Source organism: Bison bison, unplaced genomic scaffold, assembly GCF_000754665.1.
Source record: "Bison bison bison isolate TAMUID 2011002044 unplaced genomic scaffold, Bison_UMD1.0 scf7180017846060, whole genome shotgun sequence".
Taxonomy (NCBI): Eukaryota; Metazoa; Chordata; class Mammalia; order Artiodactyla; family Bovidae; genus Bison; species Bison bison.
This window is the reverse complement of record NW_011476633.1, coordinates 4,205-15,028: the sequence shown is the minus strand read 5'-3', so window position 1 is coordinate 15,028 and position 10,824 is coordinate 4,205. Positions and strand designations below refer to the sequence as shown.

General features: G+C 41.0%; 1 pseudogene; it reads right to left on the bottom strand.

Annotated features, from left to right (window-relative positions):
• Positions 1-7,216: 7,216 nt before the first annotated feature.
• On the bottom strand, positions 7,217-8,366 carry LOC104987474 (annotated as a pseudogene).
• Positions 8,367-10,824: the final 2,458 nt, after the last annotated feature.

Here is a 10,824-nt window from a genome sequence, read left to right as displayed (position 1 = left end):
CCCTGGCTTTTGTTGGCTCTTTTAGCAGGCAGGCACCATAGAGTAACAGGGAAAATCTCAGGTCATTTTTTGCATCAACTTTGGTATCATTGTGTACTTGGGGTTGCCGGTAAAGAAAGGTTCATGTACATTTGGGAAGATACCGAGAGAATCTGGAGTGTTTCCTTGGAAGACGCTGAGGTCTCAGTGGGCCATGTGCATCATTGGAATTATCCCTCTTTTTCATAGTCTTTAGATATTTCATATTTGACCCGGATCACTCACTTTAAATGAAAATATGGTGTCTTGTGTCTGTGGATCCTTGGCTGTCCTCTTTTGTACTTTGCCTCATGCGTGAGTTATCAGGGCTTGGAATGCTTTGTGTTTGCATAAGAGGGTTAGAGGCTCATCATGGGCTCTGTGGACACTCTGTTGGACACCAAGAAAGTTTGTAAGTTTGTTTGAGTCCCTCTGGGAAAATAGGAGTACTAAGGTTAAGATCACAGAATACTTGTTATAAGGTGGTCCTACTCAGTCGGGATCTCTGGGCCCAATCTGCGAAGAGTCATAAAGTCCTATGACGTAGGGGAAGATGGCTCCGAGAATCAGAGGGCAGCGATACCACAGTGATCTGCAGCCTGGAGGCTTGTCCTCTAGAAGATGCAGCTGCAACTCTCTTGCTGCCAGGCCAGTGCTGGGTTCTCTGTTATCCACTCCTGTCCTCCCAAAATAAGCGCATACACAAGCACAGTACAGAAAACACGGAATCTTAACTGCACTGTTGGTGTTAATGTAAATGGTACTGCTATGTTGGAAACTAAAATGGAAGTTCCTTAACAAATTAATGTAGAACAGGCCTACAGTCTGTCAAACCCATTTCTGACAGATATCCAAAGGGAAAGCAGTCAGTTTTTCAGGGATATGTCCGCAGTCCCATGAGTGTGAGTGTGACTGGATTTGCAGTAGCCAAGGCATAGACACAGCCCAGATGTCTCTTGACAAAAGAATAGGTACAAAAGTGTGGTATAGAAATATTTATTATATACTGTATATTCATGAACTATTTTTTCTCTGTATATAAAAATCAAGGATCTGAACTGAACTGAATGAACCTAGAGAACATTATGCCAAGTTAAAGAAGGCTGACAAAGGAGGACAGACACTGTATGTGGAAACTAGACTTGTCAAACTCATAGAGCCATCGAGTAATAAGGCTGTTACCAGGAGCTGGGTGGAGGGGGAAATGGGGCACTGTTAGGCAAAGAGTAGAGATTTTCAGTTCTGGGAATCTGAGGTACTGCATGCTGCCGGTAGTGTTTCTATATACTTGAAATTCGCCCAGTGAGGAGAAATACAGTGTACTCATAGATGGAAGTGTAACTTACTCCACTGTAATAATTATTCAATGTATGAGTCTATCACAGGATCACTTTGTACACAGTACGTTTGTACCATTTTTGTTAGTTACACCTTAGTTAGGCTGGGATGAAAAAGAGAGTTGGGAGGTGCTTTTCTCCTCTGAATGGTGCTCAGTCCAGGCTTCACGTTTCGTTGATGAGGCATTTTGCGTACCCATGTTTTGTACCCTCTGACCACAGATTCCCCTTTAGGTAACTTGTGGTGATCCACGGCTCGAGAATTTTTCAGGTGCCCCAGTGGATTCCAGTCTGGTTCCCTCACTGAGCGTCAGGACTCTGAGTCCTCCCAGTCCTGAGGGCTGAGATCTGAGCTGAGGAGGGGGCACTCTGCTCCGAGTGGGTCTGGACCAGGGCCTGCTGTGTGACCTGAAGGGGGCGTGGGGTCAGTGGAGGTGGCCCCTGCTTGCTGTGTACATGAGGCCTCACCAGGAGGGGATTGCGATCCGAGGGAAAGTGTGGGAAAGTCCCATGTTGGTCTCTCTGCGGGAGTTGACGGTCCTGAGTCCCTCCTGAGACAGTGGCCACAGAGGACTGTCTGTTCCACACAGTGAGTTCTGCCCTGTGTGTGTCGTTGGGGCTCAGAAAGGGGATGTGCTGACTCTAAGCATTAAGCGGCATGTTTTCGACTTTCATGATAGACCTCTGAAGACTTGTGTTGCCTGAGGAAGCCCTGAAGTTGAGGAAGAGGAAAGAAAAGGAGTCAGGCATGGCTCTTTCTCAGGTAAGGTCATATTCAGTCTGTCCTTCCTGAAATGCCCTGCTCTGGACTTGCTAATCGTGTCTGACTCTGGAGTATCCTGTCTGACTCCTGTATACACACACTCATCCGGGGCCTTCCCTCAGGGCCTGTTGTCTCCACTTAGATCCCGTCTGCCCATGACCCAGTGACCTGGCCCTTGTGAGGAGGCTCCCCTGGGCACCGTCCTGGGCAGGGCTTCTCACCCACGGGTTGGAGATGGGGTCTTAGTGCTGTTGGGCAGCAGGGATTGCTTAGGGCTCACCTGGATGCTCTGTCTGCTCTCTGTCCACCAGGGTAAGGAAACTGCACTTGAAAGTCAGGTATTAATATGCACAATAGCTGGTGAAATCTGGAAATCAGATCAATTAGGGGCAGTTTGTTCTTTGTTAGGCCAGTTCAAGCTAAAGATGTGGGTCAGTCTCCTTAAATCCTTATTGATATAGAATGGAAAGTTCAGAAATAGACATCAGTGATACAGGGTTTTTTAGTTTATCATCAGATTTAATCTATGAAATGAATCTAAGTCTATCGCAAGTGAAAATTTTCATTGCCTCCATTCTTCAGAGGTTGTCCTTTCACTCTGTGAATTGAATCCTTTGACACAGAAATATTTTAACTTTTAATGCAAGCAACATTCCAGCTTCATTCTTTTGCTGGTGGATATCTATTTTCTCAGCATCATGGTTATTGAGATTGTCCTTGCCATTTTGTGTATCTTGTGGATACATCCTTGTGGATATACCTTACATATACAGAAAGAACTATTTTTGAGTACTGTGTTCTGTTCAGTTGGTTTATTTGTCTGTTTTTATACCAGTACCACATCACCTTGATTTCCTTGTAATAGGTTTTGGAATGGAAAGACCTCCATCTTCCTTCTTCAGAAGTTTTGCTGTTTGCTCTTTGAATAGTTCTGTAACTTTCACCATGTTTTATTCTGCTTTTACAAAGATTGCCATGGCAGTTTTGATAATGAGTTAATTGGTTAATCTTTTGTATGGTTATTAAAGAATCTTTTTTGATATAGCATGTTTCTTTTGTAATCTTTATGGCTTTTACCTATGAAACTTTATCACGTGGGAAAGAAGATAAATTTACTTCTTTTTCAATTGCTGACCTTTGATTTCTTTTTCTCATCTAATTGCTGTAAGGGTTTCAGTGCTTTGTTGAACTGTAGTGCAGGGTGTGCATCCTTGCCTTCTTCTTGACCTCAGAGCAAAAGGTCTTTCATTCTTTCCCCATTGCTGTGCTCTTTTCATAATGGCATTTATTATGTTGCTGCTAAGTGCTAAGTCACTTCATTGGTGTCTGACTCTGTGCAACCCCATAGAAGGAAGCCCACCAGGCTCCCCTGTCCCTGGGATTCTCCAGGCAAGAATACTGGAGTGGGTTGCCATTTCCTTCTCCAATACAGGAAAGTGAAAAGTGAAAGGGAAGTCGCTCAGTCGTGTCTGACTCTTAGTGACCCCATGGACTACAGCCTACCAGGCTCCTCCATCCATGGAATTTTCCAGGCAAGAGTACTGGAGTGGAGTGCCATTGCCTTGATGTTGGTATAATTTATTGTTTGTAGTTTGTTGAGTGTTCCATCTTGAAAGATTGTCAAATTTTTGTCGAATGGTTTTTTTCTGCATCGAGATGATCCTGTATTTTTTTTTCCCTTAAATCTGTAATGTAGTGTGTTATATTAATTGATTTTTTTATGTTGACTTCTCCTTTCCTTATATGAATAAACTCCACTTGGTCATGGTGTCAGATCTTTTTATTTATTTTAATTGAAGGATAATTGCTTTACAGAAGTTGTTGTTTTCTGCCAAATACCAACCTGAATCAGCCATAGGTATACCTATGTCCCCTCCCTCCCATCTTCCTCCCTATCCCACCCCTGTAGGTTGTTAGGGAGCCCCTGTTTGAGTTCTCTGAGTCATTCAGCAAATTCGCATTGGCTCTCTGCTTTATATATGGTAATGTAAGTTTCCGTGGTACTCTCTCCATACATCTCACCCTCTCCTTCCTCCCCTCCGCCTCTGTCTGTTCTCTATGTCTGTTTCTCCAGATCTTTTTAATATGTGTTGAAGTGGGTTTGCAAGTATTTTAATTTTGCATCAGTATTCATCAGGGGTAGTGGTTTCTACTTTTCCTTTCTTGTGTCTTTGGGAAATCAGCAAACTATTAGAATCATGCTTGCTCCATAGAATTACAGGATTAATGGTAATTCTTTTGTAAATGCTTGGTAAAATTTGGTCCTGTATTTTTAGAGGTTTCTGACTATTTATTAAATCTCTCTAGGTATAATGGGCTTCCCTGGTGACTCAAATCATAAAGAATCTGCCTGCAGTGAGGGAGACCCAGGTTCTGTCCCTGGGTTGGAAGACCCCCTGGAGGAAGGAATGGCTGTCTAGTCCAGTATTCTTGTCTGGAGAAATTCCATGGACAGAGGAGCCTTGTGGGCTACAGTCCATGAGGTCACAATGAGTCAGACACGACTGAGTGGCTAACACTTTCACTTTCAACACTTCTCAATTTTTTCATTTCTTAATAAGTAAAAGAGTTTGTGTGTTTCTGAGAATTTGCCAGTATCTCCTATATTCTGTCATTTATCGGCATTATTGGTCATAGTACTTCCTTATCTTTAGAAACTTTCTTTGACCTCAGTTGTAATCACTCCTGTTTCATATCTGTTTTTAGTTATTTGAATCTTTTTTTCTCTTTTCCTTAGTCTAGATGGGGGTTTTCCTATACAGTTTTTTCAAAACATCAACTCTTGGTTTGTTGATTTTTATACTTTTTTTTTTTTTTAATCTCTGAGGGACTTTAACATCTCTCACTTTATTTGATGGTATTTGAATTTTTACATCCAGGATTTATTACTTTTTTAAGAAAAACAATATGGATTTTTTGAGGAACAACAATTCTTCACCTGCGTCAACTAGCCATCCAATGCTACAGACACTACTTTTGAGATGATGTTCAAATCTAACCATTCCCTCACATTGTCCTCACCCCTGCCAATTCTCTCTTTTTTTTTTCTATTTCTTTATTTTAGTCGCCTGGACTGGCGACTCGTTCCATATATGATATTATACGTATTTCAATGCCATTCTCCCAACTCATCCCACCCTCTCCCTCTCGTATCTCTGGTTTAATCTTTCTCATTTACGTGTTTCCGTCTGCTAAACTTGAGTTTAGTTTGTTTTCTGTTTTCTGTTTCCTAAAGGTCTAAAAATAGATTGCAGATTTAAGATCTTTTCTCTTTTTTACTGTAAGCATTTAACGGTTCAGACTTTCCTTTTAGGACAGTCTTCTCTGTGTGTTATAAATTTTCTAATGTTGTCTTTTCGTTTTCATCCATGTATTTAAAAATTTCCATGAGATTTTTTTCTTAGACCCATTTGTGGTATAAGAGTGAGTTGTTTAATGTCCACATTTGGGGAATTTTCTTTTTTTCTTGTGTTTATTTCATTGTTAGGGAAGATCCTGAAAGGTTGTTGTTGAATCACGCAAAGACGCCTGGATTCTTGGCCCTTGGAGGAGAATGATTTAATCGGGGGCCGAGAGACGAGGCTTGATGGCTCAGAGCTTTTGTGTAATAAAGTTTTATTAAAGTGTAAAGGAGATAGAGAAAGCTTCTGACATAGGCATCAGAAGGGGGCAGAAAGAGTACCCGCCTGCTAGTCTTCAGCTGGATGTTCTATAGTCACTAGCAGTCTGTTAATGAAAGAAAGGAATGTCTTAAAACTCAGAATGGCACCAGGCCCCTCACCCATAAGATGCATTTCGGGATAATCTTGGCACCAAATGGTTCATCCTGGGCTGTAAAATGATTAACTTGAATCTTGAAGAAGGGCAGATCACCATACAAATAGTTTCATTTACATAGATTAGGGGAGCAATATCAGAATATAACATACTGGTTTGTCAAGTAGGTTCTGAGCCAAGAGGCGGAACCGACTTGAAGACAGAGTTTGCGGTAAATGCATATAGTACATTCGCATAGCTTAAGATAAACATTTCCATAAGAGAAAGGCATTGGTTCACTCAAGGTTTGAGAATAGTTAACTTCAGGTGAAACCAAGTGTCATGGCAACACAGTATTTTAAGAGAAACCTCTTTTTAAATTTGTATGGAGAAGGAAAAAATATCGCTGGTTTGTTTCCTCCTGCCGCTTAAGAGAGATAAAAATGTCTGACACTTGCAGGCTATTTCCTCCGTTTGGAGACCCCTGGCCTTCCTGCCTGTTACCCTCTCAATACTTCCATGGTATCAGTCTCTTAAAATTGTTGATTTGGGCCTAACCTGTGGTGTCTCATAGAGAATGTTTTATGTGTCCTTGAAATGCATGTGTTTTATGCTTTTGTTGGGCCGTGTGATCTGTACATGCCTGTTCAACTTGGATGTTGAAATCTCATACTATTCCTGTGCCACTATTTCTGTCTCCTTTCCCTTAATGTTTGCTTCATTTTTCTGACATATCTAATATAAGATGTATATATATATATTTTACTTGGTACAGCTTTTTGGTAAATTGACCATTTTATCATTATACAATATTTATCTCATTGCACTTTTTTTTTCTTCAGTTTATTTTGTCTGATATAACAGTCTCCCCTGCTTTCTTTAGGATGGACTTTTTCCATCCTTTGACTGTTCACCTTTCCATGTCCTTAGGTTTGTGAGTACTACCTGTTTCAACTCTCTGACAAACTCTGTGTCTCTTGCCCTGTGTTTTTCCTCCTGTTACTTGTTCTAGTGACCCCTGCGCATGCGCATCGTATGGTGGTGAAAGACAGACACCCTGAACAGCTCCTTTCATGCCCCTGTAATTTCAGAAGGAATGTATTGAATGTTTCCTTCCCATCATGATGTTTCTTGAGATAGTCGTGCTTAATAACTATATTTTTTTTCCATATTCTTTTTTGCCATGATTTTTAATTCTCCAAGAAGTTTTTTTTACGTTACTATTGGTATAATTTTTTTTTGTCATAATCTAATGACTCTTCTAGTTTCAAATCACTGTTTTATTATGGGGAAAAAAAACAAAGAAAGTCTTAGGCTTCTGTTAATGCCTTGCTATGTAAATTTAAGTGGATAAAATTGTATTAGTATTTTTGTATAGTTTAATTTTATTATGAATTTAGATCAAGTATTTTTTTTTAATATTTTTACCAGTTTTCTTTTGGTAGCCTAGTATAGAATGCTGTTGACAAACTCAGCTGAGTACAAAGGATACATTTTTATCGTCTGAAAGATGCTGAAATACATGTGACTAAATGGATGATATAAAATTGTCCAAAAAAATCTGTCAAGAGATGCATCCTCTCATTTCAGTTAATTTTTTATAGATATGTATGCATTCATGTGCAAGTCTGTGGTTTAGATACAAGACATCATTATTTAAAAACTGCATATCACCTTTTTTTTTGAGTTGAAATTATGTTATCAGTATAATCTGTGGCCTTGAAATTTTCTAAATAATCCTATTTTTGTTTTAAGTAGTAAATTACTAACAGTTGTGTTTCTGTATCCACATCTATAATGACCTTTCATGCCATTCCACATTGTTCACCTTGAACTTTGTGTTTTTTTCATAGTAATACAATATTTATTTGTTTTCCTTCTGTCAAACCCTGAGCCCACCACTTTCCCCAGGCTGCCTGGGGAGTTACAGGAAAGGGAACATACAGGGCAGACACAGGAGAAAGAACTATGGGAGGTGGAAACAGCTCCTTCACATCGTGAAGAAGATGAGCTAGACCACCATCAGGCAAAAGAGCCCCATGGCCTTTGAGAGGGCCAAGCCCATGGCGTAGAAGAACTTCTGTTTCAGAGAAGGGTTCCTGGCATAACAGTGATGAAGCTCCCGAACACAGTCCCACTTCCGGCCCCAGAGGCAGCCACCCCTGCTATGGCAGCTCCAGCTCCAGGGAACTGGCTGCTGTGTCAGAGTCCCTTGAAATGGCACTGGTTTGGAAGCTGTGGCTAGGAATAAGTGAGATGGTCCGGGGACCTGGGGCTCCCAAGCTGCTGTGGCTCTCATCAGTCAGTGTCTCCCATCCTTCACCACCACTCTGGACAGTGATCAATCAACAGCAGGGAGGTTCTCCTGATCAAGAAGTGGGTGGAGACGAATTTGGCGCAGAGGTCCATTTTCAGGGGATGAAGGCCCGAGGCCCGAGAGCTTCTCCCCGTGCAGACAAGAGGGGCAGGGAGGAGGCTCGCCTTGGACTTCTTTCAAGTTTTCTTTAGGAGCCCTCTGTCAAAGGACTTTTCATGTTCTCTGTATTACTTAACTGTTAGATGCTTAAGCTTCAGTTGCTGAGCCCAAGCCTCTGAGTTCAGGTGCTTCGTGTAACGTTTCTTACCTTCTTGATCTGAGTCGAGTTTCTCAGAGTGTCTGTCTGTGACACAGTTTTTCTTCTGTAAGGTGGGAACAGATCGTTCTTTAATGAGCTATTATATGGATGACAGGTTCTTGCCTGTAAAGTACTTGTTTAATGTTTAGAGTAATACTACAGTAATTTAGAGCAACCGGAAGCCTTCAGACACTTTTGGTCCTTGCTGCTGTTATCGATGTCATAACTGAAACTTTTGACCTTTCCATTAAAAGTGCCGTGGACTTCGTCATCTCTGAAGACACCACTCATGCTGTACCTCATCTAGATAATGAATTGCACTCACTGGGTAGAACATAATATCTGACACTTCTGTATAGCCAATACAGTGTTGAGTTTTATTTGTATATATTTCATGGATTTTGAGCAGTGATGAAAAATCCATATTAATTGGAGGATCTCATAAGGTCTTACGAAAAAGCATAAGAAATTAAAATTAGAGATGCATAATTTCTCCAGATACCCCTGCATGGATCTGTTAGAACACATACTTCAACCAAGTCAATCCTTACCCCTTACTACGCTTTCTCTTTTGCATGAAAATGAGAACTTTTCATGGCCGTTTTGGTGACGTGTGGTTTGATTTCAGAAACGACTGACCTCTGAGGATGTGGCCATCGAATTCACTCAGGAGGAGTGGGAATTCCTGGACCCTGCTCAGAGGGCCTTGTACAGGGATGTGATGCTGGAGACCTACAGGAACCTGCTGTCTGTGGGTGAGGATGACTTCCTTCCAGAGCTGCCCTTGGGTATCTGCATTTTCCCTGTGTGCCCCTTGGGAGGCCCTGATGTCTTTCATCTGAGAGTTCTGTGACTGGGGCATTTACACAGCTTCATAAGGTTAAACTGACCCTCTTCAAATGCTGTCTGTTTCATGTCACTGGCTAAGGATCAAACCTGCACCCCCTGCATTGGAAATGCAGAGTCTTAACCACTGGATCACCAGGGGAGTCCCAGAATTTCTCTTTCAGATCTGAATATTATCTCCACATTCGAGCATGGGAAAAAGCTCTGGACAGTGGGGAGTGATGTAAAAATAGTCAAAAATACAACGTATAAAGAAAAACGAGTATCTCAAAAGGGCATTTTGTTTCTGTTTAGGATTGAGACAAGCTGGTGGATTGGATCCTCTGTGGTTGTTCCTTAGGAAAATGTAAGGAGAGTGGGTAGAGAGATCGTCTTTTTGATCCCAGATCCTATAAGGGGAGCATATGTGAATCCCACAGGCTCTTAGCTTGCCATCTGTAGGTCGAGCGCATGGTCCCATCTCAAGATGCTGTGATGTCTGACCTTCATGCTGTATTATTTTTACTCTTGTGCTGCCCTACCCAGTCTGGGAATGTCACCTGTTCCTGATGTTACATTCTCCTTACTTTGTATCATTTTACCTCTTAAATTTCTTTGAATTTTATCTGGTTTCCTTGCTGTGATAATCCACCTATGTTTAATTGGCAGCCTCTGCTGAATCTCTGTGGGGTGGATTTACTAGGTAACAGGAAACTGTGATGGAGACACTATTCCTAATGTTATTTTCTTGCTCTGTACAAAGTCACCACTTGAAGGTATCCAGTAGAGTGGTCAGCATGTTCTAGGATTATGAGAGAGAAAGTATCACAAGAACCTGATACATCTTTCCAGGTTATTTTCTGCCTTTGGAGACTCGGTCAAGGGCACCATGACAGTGTTGTTCATGTATATCAAGTCCATATATTTTAGCGTCTGTAAATGGTATGGGAATTTATCCCAGGACAAGTTTGTCCAAGTTCACAGTCTCTATCTATGAGGCTATTGGCTGCACTGTTGTTCTGTGTGTTGTAAGTATTTTTTTATTTTAGCATTGAGTTCACATTTCTGTGTTACTTTTAGTGTTTCTGTTTTGTATTTGCAATGGGTTGGATGGTTGATTGGGGGATGGTCCCTATGGTGGAACTGGTGATCAGTCCCTCTTACAATTCTTGATATATTCTTTGTAGTCATTTACTATCAGATGTATGATTTCCACATGTTTTCTCTTTTACTGTTGATTGCCTTTTCAAACTCACTGCACATTAATGCACAGTCGTTTATAATTTGGATATAGTTCAATTTATTAATAATGGTTTTATTTTATGGCCTGTGCTTTTGGTGTTCTATCTGGTAAATCATTTGTGGGTCCAAATTCCAGAAACATTTCCTGCACGTTTACCTCTAGGAGTTTTATACATTTGGGGCTTAGGTTTAGGTCTTTGAACCATTTTGAGTTCATTTTTTTCTATAGTGTAAGATAATGTTCCAAGTAAATTCTTTTGCTGGTGGG